This window comes from Tribolium castaneum, chromosome 4 (genome assembly GCF_031307605.1).
Source record: "Tribolium castaneum strain GA2 chromosome 4, icTriCast1.1, whole genome shotgun sequence".
NCBI lineage: Eukaryota > Metazoa > Arthropoda > Insecta > Coleoptera > Tenebrionidae > Tribolium > Tribolium castaneum.
Genome location: NC_087397.1, coordinates 22,737,531 through 22,754,922, shown reverse-complemented (window position 1 = coordinate 22,754,922; position 17,392 = coordinate 22,737,531). Strand labels below are relative to the sequence as shown.

At 27.8% G+C, this 17,392-nt stretch overlaps 2 long non-coding RNA genes across 3 annotated transcripts; one reads left to right on the top strand and one right to left on the bottom strand.

The window, feature by feature from the left end:
- Positions 1–10,466: 10,466 nt before the first annotated feature.
- On the bottom strand, positions 10,467–13,685 carry LOC135265945 (uncharacterized). Its single transcript, XR_010333831.1, has 3 exons — positions 13,592–13,685; positions 13,461–13,550; positions 10,467–13,409 (listed from the first exon to the last, which is right to left on the bottom strand). It is a non-coding gene; the product is annotated as an uncharacterized LOC135265945 (long non-coding RNA).
- A 538-nt stretch (positions 13,686–14,223) lies between these two features.
- LOC107398337 (uncharacterized) lies at positions 14,224–16,245 on the top strand. 2 transcript variants are annotated; one of them, XR_010333830.1, is made up of 4 exons: positions 14,224–15,504; positions 15,558–15,626; positions 15,673–15,762; positions 15,819–16,245. It is a non-coding gene; the product is annotated as an uncharacterized LOC107398337 (long non-coding RNA). The 2 variants fall into 2 exon arrangements; XR_010333829.1 differs by having other exon boundaries at positions 15,673–16,245.
- The last annotated feature ends 1,147 nt before the right edge of the window (positions 16,246–17,392 follow it).

The window sequence follows — 17,392 nt, the reverse complement described above, 5'->3', positions numbered from 1 at the left end:
TTTCACGGTGATTATAAGGAATGTACTTGTATAAAATACAGTGATAAAAAATACAAAAGAAAGAAAATAGTTTGTCGTTTTGTGTCGATAAATCGTTATTTTTTTACAAATTTGTTGATAAAACCGGTATCAATTGATGAGCGTTATCAAAGTAGTTATTTATACTTTGCTCATATAAACAATTTATTTTTTTTCAGATTTTGGCTGACATAAATGTCCTAACGTTTGAAAACGAAGAATTACAATTTATGTTATGTACAAAAAATATTTATCTTGAAAACGTTTCAAATTTATGAAGGTTATACTTTTGTAACTGTACAAGTATGTATTAAAAAATTCCACTATTGTCACCTGTTGTAACATCAGTTTTATTGAAAATGGGGGAAAAGTTTGTTTTATTGAAGTAGCAGAATGGGAAAAACATTGATTATTTAAAGCGAGAATTAATAAAAATTAAATTTGTGTTTAATTTATTTAACCGTCTCAAATAATTAAAGTTCATACGATTATTAAAAAAATACCAAAAACAACGAAACTAAAATATAATTCATTCAATGCAAATTTTTGGAATTTTGTTCTTTATAAATGGGATTTTTATATAAAATTAGGCCAAACCACAAAAAGTAGGTAAGACTAAAACCAATTTTTAAAATTTTATGCATTTATCTAAATCAAAATTCTGAAAATAATTATCTAATTAAAAGCAAGCAATCACACTGAACGAAACCAATTTATTCTTTTAGTAGACAATTTTTAGAAATAGAAATAGAATAGAAATATAGAATAGAAATAGAATAGAAATAGAATAGAAATAGAATAGAAATAGAATAGAAATAGAATAGAAATAGAATAGAAATAGAATAGAAATAGAATAGAAATAGAATAGAAATAGAATAGAAATAGAATAGAAATAGAATAGAAATAGAATAGAAATAGAATAGAAATAGAATAGAAATAGAATAGAAATAGAATAGAAATAGAATAGAAATAGAATAGAAATAGAATAGAAATAGAATAGAAATAGAATAGAAATAGAATAGAAATAGAATAGAAATAGAATAAAAATAGAATAGAAATAGAATAGAAATAGAATAGAAATAGAATAGAAATAGAATAGAAATAGAATAGAAATAGAATAGAAATAGAATAGAAATATAGAATAGAAATAGAATAGAAATAGAATAGAAGTAGAATAGAAATGGAATAGAAATAGATTTGTGAAAGTTATTTTAACTAAGTAAACAGTTTTTCTTTTTTCTATTGCACTAAACTTGCTAAAGAAATAAACTGAAGAAAGTATAGGATCCAAAACCATTTCTTGTATTAAGTTAATGAAAGACGAAAGAAGATATTTTCCCAATTAATTTATTAAAATAAGATAGCTCTTATAAAATTAGATAGATTGAGCGAAATTAGACAAGATAATTCATTTGAAAGTTTCTACTTATACAGGATCACTAAAAAGTATGAATACAGTTAAATATCTTCAGAACAATTTAATAGAAGAGCAGTTTGAAATTTGGGAAACAGTTAAAAGTGTTTAAATTTTATCATCTATTATTTTGAAAATACGAGGCTAACTTGTATTTTAATGGCACAATGGGTCACATTTAATAATTATTTATATTAAAAAAGTATTTTTCCTGAATTTTGGGGAGGTAACGTAATATCTACCTTTGTTTTTATTACAAGGTAAAAAAAATAAAAATTCAAAAATTTAATTCTGAATTTTTGAAAAGGTACAACTAAGTTATCTTTGAAAATACTGTTATCAGCGATCTATCACTTGTTTATTACCCAAAAATTAAACTTGTGTGCAATAATTAGTTTAACAACGGTCCAGTTAAGGGAAACTGAGCGAAAAAAATTCTCATGTTGGTTGGTTATGGCGACAGAAAGCCAAAAATTTATTTAAATTTTATCATCTTTTATTTTGAAAATACGAGGCTAACTTGTATTTTAATGGCACAATGGGTCACATTTAATAATTATTTATATTAAAAAAGTATTTTTCCTGAATTTTGGGGAGGTAACGTAATATCTACCTTTGTTTTTATTACAAGGTAAAAAAAATAAAAATTCAAAAATTTAATTCTGAATTTCTGAAAAGGTACAACTAAGTTATCTTTGAAAATACTGTTATCAGCGATCTATCACTTGTTTATTACCCAAAAATTAAACTTGTGTGCAATAATTAGTTTAACAACGGTCCAGTTAAAGAAAACTGAGCGAAAAAAATTCTCATGTTGGTTGGTTATGGCGACAGAAAGCCAAAAATTTAGTGGAAATCATTTGAACATCTTTTGTATTTTTTTAATTATATCGTGTTTTTTCTGTTAAAATGTTATTTTAACAATTATTTTTAACTTTAACATATTTTTTGGTTAATGTTTAGGCAGCAAACAGCTAACGATAGATAAACACAACATTTTCAAGGTTAACAAAATTTTATATTTTTTAAAATTCCATTAGTTCGATTTTTTTTTACATTAAAAATTCAAAAAAATGTTCTTTCTTAAAAATATTAACTTTGATAAAAAATTTCAATAAGTTTTGATGAATAATTTTTATAATATTTAACTTATATTTAACGACCCTGTATTTTTGGAAAATAGTTCTTCAAAAATGGGATTTTCATAAATAAAGGAAATAGTATAAAAAAAATCACCTAGAAATCAAAAACAGATTCCTACTTTTCAACGCCAATCCTAGCACGCGGTGTTGCCAAAAAACTGGGAATTTAACCCATTTCTACTAAAGCACTATAATACGCATTCAAAATTAATCTCTTGGGTAAGATTTACCATCGGTTAGTTACCCCAAGCTCTGAAATACCGGGCGTTAGTCATACTCCTGTACAGTGTCCTTCTTTCGCGAAATATGACGCAATTTTACCACTTTATGCGACCCGTTCTTGACTGTGGTGGCGTTGTAATTGTAATTATTCTATTTGAAACATGAGTACTGTGAATATCTATTGCATTTTAAGGATTAATAAAAAAATTACCAAGAAATCAATAACAGATTCTTACTTTTCAACGCTAACAACGCTTACGCATTTAAAATCCTAGCGCGCGGTGTTGCCAAAAAGCTGGGTTAATCCAATTTCTACTAAAGCACTGAAATACACATTCAAGGTTAACATCTTGGGTAAGATTTACCATCGGTTAGTTACCAAAGATTTTATCCAAACACTGAAATACCGGACGTAAGCAGTAAATTAGAACCAATTTTTTATTCCTTTAACATCAATTTAATGCAATTTCAATTTTTTAATAATAAGGTATTGCTAATGCTGGTAGTATTATTAATAATTATTAATAATAATAATAATAATAATAATAATAATAATAATAATAATAATAATAATAATAATCTCAGGTAAATCATAAACCATAACTAAGCACTGGAATACGATAAACCAGAAAATAAATTGGTAATCAGAATATCGGGCGTAAGAATATCAAATGGGGTGTTAAAGTTTTTATAGACGTATTCATGAAAATTGGTATTTAGGCTTATGATAAAATTAATAAAAACATGCTTTAAAAATTTTTTCCAAAGGGGTTAAACATGCATAAAAATTTGTATAAAAAGATGACTTTTTTTAAGTTGTATCCATGAAAATTGGTATTTAAGTTTTTGGTTAAAGATGAATAAAGCATGTTTTAGGATTTTTGGAAATTCAACTTTTAAGGGGAAATAATTATTTTTGAAAGTTGCACCTTCAAACGTTAATAATAAAAAATACCTAATGAGCTCCTTATTGGGGCTCGAATTTTCAAAAGTTTTTTCAAATATGAATATATAGCTTCAAAAATGACGGATTTTTATATTGAACCAACTTAATACTGGAATTTCCAAAAATTCAAAAACATGAACAAATTATTCTCTGACTGGACAATTTTTTCTATATTAAGAGATCTGATTAATCGAAGGAAGTAAATCAAAAAAAGTAAATCTAGCACTAGTTTTTGTGTTCTTTAACATCAATTTAATAAAATTTTATAAAATAAAATATTACTGTTCTTAGCATTACTTAATTCAACAAATTAAAACAAAATCATTAATTTAAAATTTATTGTTGGAATTTTTCTCATAAAAGTTGTTTAAAAAGAAGCTACAAAAATGTACCAAATCAGAAATGAGTTTGTGGTAAATGAAACGTAATCACCTAAAATTATACCATTCAATAATTTTATTACAGATCTTAAAACAATCGGAATTAGTTGGAAACATTGACGTAGATTGGCCAACATTATCATAAATAACGGCCGTAGTGACGAACATTTAAAAAGATTAATTCATACACATGTGGGAAATTAATTTTTATAACCGTTAATTTTTCATTTAAAGAACACGAAATATTAATTATTTATATAAACGTCACCTTGGATCACAATATTTGATGCATTTTAAACAATAATGTTTAAAATTGATGCATTTTAAACAATAATAATTTAGTAATGGATTTTCGCTTAATAGGATGTGGTTTCATTTTGTAATATTTCTAAATAATTCTTTAAGAAATGAAAAGTAAAGTAGACCGGAAAAAAATCATCTTGTGCGTTAATGAAATTAAGTCGTCTACTCTGAAATTCAATGTTATTATCATAAGTCCTTCAGACACGTGTTGCCAATTCCCGACGTTAATCCCACACAATAAATATTTGAAGTACTCTCAGTACTTGGATTTATTTATTTTTGAAATAAAAGAGTTTTCATTGTTTCTAAATATCTCGGCAATTGTTCAAGCAAATCGAATATTCTCCAACTTAGTACTTAGCCTTGTTCCAGTAATTATAGATGTGCTCTAATGAGAACAGACAATATTGTTTACTTTATTTAAAAATATAGAATTAAATAAAGCAATACTAGTAATTTTGTAAATTCAAACCAAATTTTTCTTTTTGTAATAATAAAGCTCCAGATTTTAATTAAAGAATAATTATGTTGATTTTTGTGACGTCAGTTTCATCCTGTCAAAAAAAATGGTCAGTAATAACAACTACGTACACCATTAAAAAATTAATCATTTTGTATTCTTTACATTTCTAATTATCGTCACCTCGTCCTAAAACGAAAAACACGCGGTCAATGAATTACGTGATTGGCATATTAAGTTAAACTGTCTTTTTCCGAGGAAATACATAAACTTTCTTCAGCATTGAAACTTACTAAGGACGAATATTTCATTCATTCAAATACGTTGATCTTGTTTTGCTTATTTATGCCAACAATCATTTAAGTCAAAGGACGATGTTTTGTTCCAATTACCTCTCCTTTGGTCTTTTGGATTCACATAAAGGACGTACTTTGTCCTTTAATTTATCAAAACCTAGGTTTCTGTGGTTAGGCTTAATCGTATTATTCTTTACTTGTTTCCTTTTTCCTTTTTTATTATGTATTTAATATTTACTGTTACTCTATCCTATATACAGGGTGATTCTTTTTTTTGGACCTACTTCTGATATTGCTAAAGTTTGAAATTTTGTGAACAACCTAAATCCATTATTCTGAGTTCAACAAAATTATTTTCAAAATGGTTGAACTTTGAAATTTTAAATTGTAACCACCTATTTTTATCTACTTTTATCTACAGTGCTTTTATCTATTACCGTTTTTGGAATAATCACAAAAAACAGAATTTTCGCTCATTATTTTAATTTTTAATCGTGTAAAGTTTAGAAAAATACGATCCAGCGCACGCTATTAATTAAAAAAAGTGTTTAATTTAATTTGTCCACCATTTCTTTCAACCCAGGTAAAAGTATAACAAATGTGAAATTTTGACAATTGTTGACCAGTTTGCAAGGCCTATTTTGTGATTATTTTAAAAATTGCTTGAGATAGGTATAGAATGTGTTGTTAAAAAAGGGTCGTTTTATGATATCAATTTAGAAAAAATCATAGTTAGTCTTGAATTTTGATAGTTCACAATTTTGAAATTTCTAGAAGGCTATTCGAATCTTTGCTTATCTAATACGAGAAAAAATATTCACTTATTGCAAAAATTTCAAAGGCTGTGATATTTTAAATAAACTCCTACAAAAAAATATTTTAACAAAAAAATGACATACAGAATATCCGTTTTTCGAGCTCTACCATGGGAATCTGTTATTATAATTATAACAGATACGAGGTCGGTTAAATTATGGCAAAGTTGCGTATTTTTATGCTGAACAATTATATGAAAGAAAATTTGATGTTATTTTTAGTTTTTAAATTATTGAAAGAAAAACAAAACTTTGTATATTTCTTTTATATTTTTTAAGTAAAAAGCAGAAAAAAATCAATATTTTTAACTAGGACGTTCTTTAGGTACTTTTTTTTACAAGAAATCCAAATTTGTCATCGCCTTCTCAAGGCGTTCTTGATCTCAGAGTTAAAACACTCAACTTTGATTTTTCTTATGGACGCCATATTTAATACGTGTATTTTTTAAAAGTCTTTTTGTTTCTGATTACAAAGATGTATCACATGATATGATGGAATCTTACATGCAAATTTATTAAATATTTTTAGATGCAACCAGTTATACTTACTAAATTCAGAAAAATTAATCAACGATTACATTGTTCTCGGTATTACCTATTTTAAAATTAATTAATTAAAAATAACTTACGTTGTACACAGGCTGTTCCGTCTCAACCCCACATGAGAAGTATTGAACGTTCTAATAAAGATATTCATCTGAAAGTTGGTACTCAGCCATAATCCGTTAAGTTCTACTCAATGAGAATATTTTTAACATGGCGGCACTTCCGGTTATACAGGAAGTCGCTATCAACTTTTATATCCTAATTGGAAAACTGTTTTTCACTACGTTTACCTAAGTTTAACCGTTTTTGAGATATACAGGATGTTCCGTTTTTATCGTTACAAATTTAAACAGGTGATAGAACATCCCATATTGAGAGAAAAGTTTTCTAAAAACAAGTATCGACCGTTTTTAAGTGAAATTAGTTTGAACGTCTAACAGACTATAAACAGCATGAAACTGATGAATAGAGGCTTTTGCGACCACAACCTGTCCTGAAGATGCCCCGTACAAGACCGGGTGAAACGTCGACATTTTCTTACATACATACAGGCTGTAAATGAAATAAGTACACTAATTTTAACTGGTAGAAGAACTCGCCAAGACCAACAATTTTTTCTAATAACTTTTTTTTCAAAACGTTTTAGTCTTTGAGTTAAAATTATATTATTTTAAAATTTTACATAATTTTCTTACACGCCACTGGAAGCAAAGTTACCTAGTCGACAAAATTACCGTATGAATCGGTTACCGTTGGTTGCGACTATTATTTATTATTACTTTTCTATGTTGAAGCATTTAATAAAAAACTCGTGAATTTATAGGGGGGAAAAATAATTTTTCAAATAATGCGATTTTGAAAAAATGGTACATATAAAAGTATTTGTCTTGATGAGTTCTACCAATGGTTAAAATTAATGTCCTGTATTATAAAATTACGTCCTGTATTAATGCGGTCTAACTCCAAACGACCCATATTTTAATTTGGTTTTGGTCATCCTTTCTGATTGCAATACTGTTTATGGTCTGTAACACAAGAGACCATTTTTGTGTAGAAAACTATGTAATTTACGATTTTGTTGCTGAAAGTCTCAAATAGCTAAACCCAAAGAGTTAAGGTATTTTTTACCCTACTCTCCTCCAGTTTGGGACATTTGATCCTCAGATTCAATTTGGCGTATAAAGATTATTAGCTTTACCTAATTTTGTAATTTTTTCTTTGATGGTTTCTAAAATTCTAAGAAAAACTCACTAAAAAAAGCACCCCTTTCAGGGGGTGTAGATCCTTTACAAAATATTTTTGATATATGTTTATAGGAAATGTTTGTCTTAAAATTAAATGGTCTATTACCTGTTTAAATTTTTAACAATAAAAATGGAACACCCTGTTTATTTAGGATCTTTTGTAAATTTTTGGATTTGCAACTGCCATTTAAAAAACTGGTAACTGTCTTAATTTTAAAAATTTCGAAATCATATTTGGAGAGTTAAAAGAGAAAGCCCATATCTGTTTTTTAGTGTGTACAAGATTGGAAAAAACTTAATATACCCAAAAATTTTAATGTTTAATTTGGACAACTTCAAGTACTCATACTTAATTTTTTTAAATAGAATGTCCCAATTTTTATTTTACTAGATGAAGGAGGATTGTTTTCTCCATCTATCCGCATTAGCATTCCCTATACCTATCTGCGATAATTTTCAAGATATGTTTTTTTTTGACATTGTATAGGAAATTCCTTACTAACCGCAGCTATTTCTAGATAGTTTGCTAAAGATACATTTCTGATTAAACAAACGACAAATTCTATTCAAAATTGTGTTATTCGTTGAGTTTTGGTTTAAAAAAGTTTGATTTCTCACATTTATTCTCTCGTTTCCATGTCTTCAGCGAAGCAGGCCAGGGTGTAGGTGGAGTAAAAAATTTACTTGATATAAAAAACACATTTATTATAAAAATAATGTAACGTCCTAGAGTATAAATAACATCTATAAAATAAAGTCCAATTTTACTAATAACTGAGTTACAGAAGACGGGAGCTGAGCTGGACCTCCCTGTCTGCTATTGACCTGATCTGACCTAAGTTGGATTAAAGAGAGATAATGAGTGGTATGATTAAAAAAAACATTTGCTTTTACTTAAAGTAGAAGCATTTACTCTGTAGTATTTACTGTAGTATAAACTTTTACATAAGTAAATATTTCGGTGCGTAGTAAATGCTACGGCTTTCCTATTGTCAACTGATTGACATTTATTTTTTATTTTTCGTAAAGTGAAAATAGTGTTAGGAATGGTTTTTGTAGCCTCGTGAGGATTCGTTCGCCCTAGTGATATAGTACTTAAGTTTATGGGAAATATCTAGGACAAAAAACGCAGGGAAAGACTCCACAGGTATGAAATACCAAGGGGATAGAAGGACGGTATTCTGGAGGACGAGAGACAGAAACAGCCCCCAGGGCTGACAGAATTAGGCAGTAAAAGAGTTCACACGTGTTAATTACCAAAGTGAATGAATCTTGGTTTGAGCTTTTAATTTTAATAAAGTTTTCTAACAATAATAGTTATCATTTTAACCATACGTGAGAGTAAAAATAATGTTGGAAAGCAAATGCAAAGAATTGATCTTTAATTAAAGGATATTAATTTTTTATTATTATTTTAGTATTAGCAGGTACAATCAATCTGTAAGCCTTATTGCTCTGGGTCTCTGGGTGTGTGCGAGATTTTTTTTTATATTTTCATTTTTATTACATTTTCTAATCTTATTTAATTTTCTATAGATTATGGTGGTCCTGATCCATTTAACGTTCTCTGCATTAATGTTAGAAGAATTCTGCTTTATTTTAATCATAGTATTTTACGTATTTGTCTATGATTTATATTATAATTGGTGAAGATAGCTATTTTAAACAGTTTTTTAACAAAATCACAAAATCGAAGTTACTCCTTGAGCCACTTCGCAAAAACTTTAGTAAATACTACACGATGAAGCAAATACTACAGCTAATTGGAAGTTTCCATAGTATTGTCCTCTATATAGCAAAGTACATAAAGCAAAGTCTGAAGTTTTTACTTTTACTACTTACTTCAAGTATACTGTAAAATAAATGCTACGTTAGGTAGTATTTACTTGAAGTAAAAGCAAATAATTTTTTAATCATACCACTCAATGTTTTGGAGAAATTGCAAAAAAGCACTTTCGCTTATGCATCTGTTCGAATTCACTAATTTTATGTAATTGTTGTCTCTTAGTCCCTGTTACCAACAATTGCATACTTGGAAAAAATAATCAATAGGGCTACAAAAAATCAATTACGTAAGTATAGGCAATGATTTTTTGACTTTCAACCGTTTTGTGTAGTAAATAGTAAAGTATGTTCGTATACGTTGGCAAAAAATACATTTGCAGGATTGCAGGTGAAGAAAAATGATTAGGAAATATGATATATTATTAGTGCCATTACATCACTAACAATTATAACAAGAAATCCTTAATTAACTACAAATAATCTAAAAATGAAAAAAAAAACAAATTTCTTTCTTCTATCTATTCACAAGTACAATTATTGACAAAGTAATCGGTTGGCATTGACCCATTATACTTATAACAATTGTTTTAAATATGCTTCCTTCTTGACAGCACTTACTTATCATAATATAATAAAATGTAACATTGTTGTTTAGTTAGGTGTAAACAAACAATTTTTAGTGACAATTTGATCAGACTTGTGTAGTTAGTAGTAATTGAATGATTGGCAGGTAAATACAATAAAAAACATTGTTTTGTACATGTTTCTATCATCTCATGAACATGGTGGAAATATACACATACCTACATGTGTTGTTTTGACACAAGTGTTAAATAATACGACTAACAAAATAGTTATTGTAATTTTTATTGTTAATGTAATTGATAACTAGGACAACGCACTTATGTCTAATTACGTTTAGCATAACGTATTGTATGCACTCTACAAAAATTTCCACGTGGAAGACGGTTAGTTGCTAATTTAACTTGATTAAGCGCTATTGGTTCACAAAGACTTTAAATTACTTGTCATATATGTCACAGTTACTGGATACTTATGCATTCAAAGGGTTTCTTTTAACAAACACTTTAATCAGGTTCGTTAGCTGAGTTGTTAATTTGAATGTATTGTCTAAAATTCAGATGTGTTTTCAAATGATTCTCATCTACTATCTGTGAATTTTTCAAAAAAATATGAGAAAATGAACTATTGATAGGCATTTAGACATCGAATCTTATCATTCTCCATTTATTAAGTGTCCAATTTGGAAATAAGCTTTGATAATAAAAGTGTTTTGGAAAAAATATGTAAAAGTGTAAAAAATGCAGTGTTCACGATTGTTAATTTTGATTTAAAAAATTTATTTATTTTAATTATTAAAACCGACAGTGTAGATTTTAGTTAGTTGTGTGAAAGTTCTACTATTCTAGGATTGTTTGTTTTTAATTTTTTTTATTTAACTTGTTTTGTTGTTTGTCTGTCTGTTTCATATTTTCGAAGCCAAATTTAAAAGGATTCCTGTTGTCCCAATGAATTGAAAATTTGCTCACTTACTCAAAATCACTTACATTGTAAAGGAAGAAGTCGTTTGTGCTTAGACCAAAATAGTCATCAATTTGAACTTCTGGTGTAATTTTTAAATAAAAACATTTTTAACACGTTAGTGTGCTTATTCCGGTCCTGGCTTTAAAACCTGGCTTTAAATGCAGTTATTACTGTTATTTGGGTAGGTAGTGGATCCTTTTGTAGCGAAGATTTATTACTACTCAATCTTGTCCTTCATAAATTATACAGAAATTTCGGATGAATAATATCAAAATGGCTTTTAATCCAATTCTAACGATTTTTTTCAAGTCAAATTTTTGCAAAATAATTTTATTTCGTATTTCCGATCCATTGATGTAAAAAACAGCTAATGTGATTTTTTGTTCAAATGGTTTTTTTCGTTTTTATTGGACAAATGAATCAATAGAAAAAAATATTTTTTTCCTAGCGAGATTGGATATCAGTGCAGTGGAATATACTTATTTCATATTTTTTTTCTCTCTTCTAAGAGGTGTGAAGTGCCTGAGAGTAAAACTTGACGAACCCGGTATAACTTTCTAGAAATCCGGTCCCTATTAATAATATATGTTGATTAATGTTTGTTTAATAGTTTTTGAGATAAACCTTTAGCACAGATTCACCCTGTATATTTTCAAACAAAAGCAGGTTGAGTGCTTGATTAGGATCGCGAGAGATAAGTTATAGAGCAATGTTAGTTACATTTTAGGTTCCAATTCACAATTTCTAGCCACATTTAATTTTAGATTGCATCCTCAATTTTTTTAATTATTTCTGTTTCTCATTGCTTTCGAACTACTTTCGTGTTCGTCATCAAAAGATGAAAAGCTTTCAGTTAATGTTTCGCTTTGACTTTTACTTCATTTTATGTTATTTCTTTATTATCTTCAACTTTTACTTACCTTTGAACAATTATTTTTCTTTCTTAAAAATTTTAGTTTCTAAAAATCTAATATTTAAATGTTTCTTTTGACCACCGTGTACGAAAATTGATTTTCAATCTTAACTTGCTGAGTTCTATCGGAGAGATAAAAAGCAAACCAACTTAACATAGTGTAATTTTTCTAATTCAAAATTTTTTCAGCTGCTCACACTCTGAGACTTTAGATATATTTTTTGAAGATGTTGGTAACGCCTAATTCCATTGCTCCAAATTTACTGAAATTATATCTAAACCATATTCTGCTGCATTATCCAACTTTTCCGTTTCTTTTTTCATTGAAATTTGGACAATTTTGAAGCTGTTTCAACGTTTTAAATTCATACTTGTTTTGCTAACATCTTTTTGGCTTTATCTAAAAGTTTTTGTGTGGCTTGTGTCACTTTTAGACCGGAATATCCACTTATTGTTACGTAATAATTAAGTAATGTACAGCGTATTAGGGAATGGTTTAACAAAAATTTAAAGGTAGATACTGAATGGCAAGACAAATCGATTAAGCAAAATTTATGTAAATCAAAAATGCATGCATAGTTTTCCCAAAAAATCGTTCTAAAACTAAACTCACAAATTTTGAGAACCGCTGAACTAGAATTATAAAAATTAGCGTAAATTTTAATATTACATATTGACAAAACACCAAAGGTAAATAACTTTCATGGTCCACTACGTTATTTTTCATTTTCAGTTTGTGTATTGTTATTAAATATTACGAAAAAAAAACAAATGTTTTGCCAGGACCAGGATTCAAACCTCCCACAGAAATGAACTTGTTTGCCACAATTTTAAAAAATTCTTAAAATGCCCATGTGCCACCATTCCCATTTTGTTTACAGAAAAAAATTATCTGCTCATAAACTACCATAAGCCACACAGCGACTCTCAACAGATGTGATAATAAGTATGCACTTTTTGGAAAAATGATATAAGAGTTTTTAACTCGTCTGATCATGGCAAATTCACATACGAAATTCCCATTACCTACTACCCTGTATATTTCTAAGAGTCATGTAAGAACTGGATGACCCCTCGTTTTTTTAGTTGAGAATGGAACATGTTTAGGTACGAATGAAATATTCCAGTCATCAGTTTTTCCATAAAAAATACAAACAACAAGCAAACAAAAAATTCGAAAAATGTTGCTAATGAAAATGTGTAAAACTTTATATTATAACATAAACACATCAAATTCCAATCTCAATATTTAAAGCAAACGTTGGGACATCTTATTATGGCTGAATAATCATTTCTGACTATACCCACTTAGAATAATTATATTTTGACTTCAATAAACTGTATCGTTATTAACATGAAGGTGGAACAAGCTGTCATTATCTATAAACAAAATTAAATAAAAGTGATACAAAAAATACAAAAATAACGTACCTCGAACATTAGTGGTAAGTCTATAGCAAAAAATTCTCCAGCTTTAATATGTTATTTCTCATGTAGTAATTGCAACCCTAGAGCATTCGTCTGATTCAATTAAACAATTGTATTCCAAAAATTTAACTTACTTTCTCCCTGATTTGTTTATTTCTTGTTTTCACTGTGATATCAATAGCTGTTTTTTTAATACTGCTGACCTGAAAAACAAATTGTTTCGTTAGTCATAGTGTAAAGACATAATCACCTCTCTCATGGTTTTGTTGGCGACATAAACACAAAAACATAATTTGATTAAAATAACGATGATCACGTAGATTCCTGCGAAACCTGTTTCAGTAATTCTTTTGTAAGCAATTTTGGCATAAACGCCAAAAATGTGTATATAAAACTTTAAGAAATAATTTCCAATCAAGAATAAGGAGGGTAAAGAAAAAGAAAAAATCATTTATACTTTGCGTAATGTCATACAATTTTTGATACAAGGTTAAAACATCGTCAATCTTGTTTAGGTTTTGATCGTTAAATGCTTGACTGAGTGTTTCATTAATTTTTGAAAATTTCTTACAAGACAAAAATGGGAACATAAAATGACACAATTCCATCAGACATATCACAAGCTGTACATAGTTGCAAAAAATAGCATACAATAAATGATGAACATTCAATGTTTTTTCTACAACAGCAGGATAAATGAAACATGAGATGAATTAACTCGAAGAACATAAATAACCAAGCATAAATGTGAATTTTAAAATTTACAAATTTACCAACAAATTAAAAATTTTCACAATTTCGTCTTGTTTCTGGAATAAAATTACGATAATTACAAGTATAATATTTGGGGTGTAGAGATAGGAGAGCCAAGGTAAGTCGTTTAATTCGAGGCACTTGTAAAGTATTAAAGTAAAAATAGTTTAAGTTGTAAAACATTGTGACAAAAATAAAAAATAAAAAAAGACTTGACAAAAATTGAAGCGTTTTGAGTATGTTAAAAGTTTGCCATCGTAAAATACGTAAGATAATCCACAACATTCTCATTAGACACAGAAGAATTTTAGTTTTCTTTAATACATTCATGTTCGCCTTAATAACTCTATCAATCGATTAATGGTTGTTACATTTAATACGCTGAAAGTGTTTATTTCCTGTACTGTTTGTACATAAGTGATAATCAAATTGATCAACTATGAAGAACGTGCTAAAAATATTTGAATATTTCGCGTTTTTAATGAAGTGTTTAGGAATTTGCTATGTCAATATCGACACCACAAGCAAGAATTTTTTAAATACCTCAAAAACGTATACTTTTTTTACAAATATTGTGTTAGTTGTGTTTGCAGGTGTTATAGTTTTGAATACAGAACATTTAGACGCACACGAAGATAAAAAAGAAACATTTATTCTTGCCCTTATTGACGTGATTTATCTTTACACCCCACACATTAATTCCTTCTTTATGTTAGCAATTTTTAAAGTAAAAGAAGAGCAGATTTTGGAACTGTTTAGAAAAATTTGGAGTTACGAAAACTATTCAGACGAAAAAATAGTTCTTTTTGCTAAAAAAGTTTTGGTATTTTATTTTTTCGATGTGGTATTCTATAATGTTATATTTATTGTTTCTCGTTTTGGTTACCCAAGCTTTATAAAGGGACATTTTGATTTTTGAACTGTGCTCATCTGTTGTTGTTTTAATTACAATTACTTTTTGAAAAATTTTATTGAGATTTTTTACACAGTAATGGTGTATCTAATTTCGGACTTGTTTGATAATGTAAATAAAAAATTAAGTACAATTAATAACACTAGAAAAATTCTTCGCCTACATCAGATTTTGTGTGAGATTTGTCGAAGTTTAAATAAAGTGCTTTCACTTCAGTTATTGTTTTTGATTGGTACACATTTTAAAATCATTTTTATAAATGCATTTTTGTTGTATGCTGATTTTGGAACCAACATGCAGTTGGCAAGCCTGTATATAGGAAGTGCCGTTTGTATAAAGTTGTACTTTTGTGTGTACGTCTCGAATAGGTGTTTGACTCAGGTTTGTGATAACTTCAAGAATTTTTTTTTATTAATAATTGTTATTATTTAAAGGCAAATTTGGTGAAACGATCTGCTTTTTACCTAACTACTCACAATAAAAATTACAAATTGTGGAAGGAGGTAAACAGTTATTTGTATTTTATTTATTTTCCTCATTTATTTTCAGATTCATGCCTTTATGTTGCAACTACAACATGAATATGTGAACTTTGAAGCTGGTGGATTTTTCCCTGTAAATTACACACTCTTGTTTTCAGTAAAGACACAACAGACAAGTGTAGATAAGTGTTTAAGCAAATTTTAATTTTTCAGGTGTTTTCTGCTTCTTCTACATACGTTATTATAATCATTCAATGTATGAACACGCCAGCTTAAACAAAATTTCTAATAAATAATGTTATTTATGTATTACCCAATAAATAGTGGAAAATCAGGGCATTAAAAATTCTCAATTTCTCATCACACATAAATTAGATTTTAAAGTCTTGAACAATCTCGCAAAATTTAACAATTTTTAGACTACTTTATACTTGAGAAAACATTAGATAAAGTCTGATCAAAATAAAATCATAACATTTCTTTCAGTTTTAATCAGGTTAAGTCAGGTCAAGAAGAACTGGCAATTGTCTCTAGTTCAACAGAACAAATGTTTAAGTTTTTTTCAAGAATTTTCTTTCTGTTTGCCGGTGTTATGAGGACGCCTTAAATTTTTTTGATTTTAATTTTATTCACAATACAATAAAAAAATAACAAATGCAAAAAATCCAAAACTTGAAATATTGCAATGTCGTTTTCATTATCTGATAGATCGACTTAGAATCTACAAACTAAAAATATTTCAATTATACACTGGGTGTTTTATACAGGGTGGTGAACAAAAGTTATTTTTTTTAAATAGAACACTCTGTATATTACGCAGAAAAATAATGTAACTATATATAAATTATTATGGGTCTATCTCTTTTCGTCTCAGAATTATTCAACTTTTCATTTGAAAAATCACTACCCAGTCGCTTACCAATATTTATAACAGAAAAAACAGAATACCTTGTCGTTTCAGCATAGATGATTTTTAGTTAAAGCACCCAGATAATATACAGAGTGTGTCAAAATACAAAAAGTTGAATAACTCATTTTTTTCAAATAGAACACCATATATTTGTTTTCATGTATCGATAGCATTTTTAATAAGCTGTCTACCAGTATGGAGTTTACATAGCAAATTTAAGGTGTTTTTTTAAATTTTTCAAAAAAATATTTTGTTACAAGAAAATTTGTTATCCTAGAATCTGATAAGTCAAATGGTAATTTATTTTTTGATATCTACTAATGTAACTAATCACATTAGTAATCTAATTATTACTTAATACTTGAACGAATTTTACTTATCAAGAATTAATAATAAAGTAAATAAAAAAAATATAATTTTTTAACACTTTAATAAATAGTTCAAATTTGGTATACAAATCTCATATTACTAGAAAGCTTATGAAAAATGCTATCCCTATGTGTAAAAAAATATATCGTGATCCATTTGAAAAAATGAGTTATTCAACTTTTTGCGTTTTTGCACACCCTGTATATTATCTGCGTGTTTCAAGTAAAAGTCGACTATTGCTAAGACATAGGGTATTCTGAGTTTTTCTGTTGCGAATTTATCAAAAATTCAAAAATTGGTCTTTTTTATAACGAAAACTTGATTTATTCAAAAACGAAAAGAGACAGACTCATAGATAGACAGACTCTAAAGTTACATTATTTTTTTGCGTAGAATCTAATTATACAAAAATATATAGGGTGCTCTATTTAAAAAATATAACATTGGTTCACCATCCTGTATACAACACCCTGTGTATAATAAAAATATTTTTGGTTTGTAGACTTTA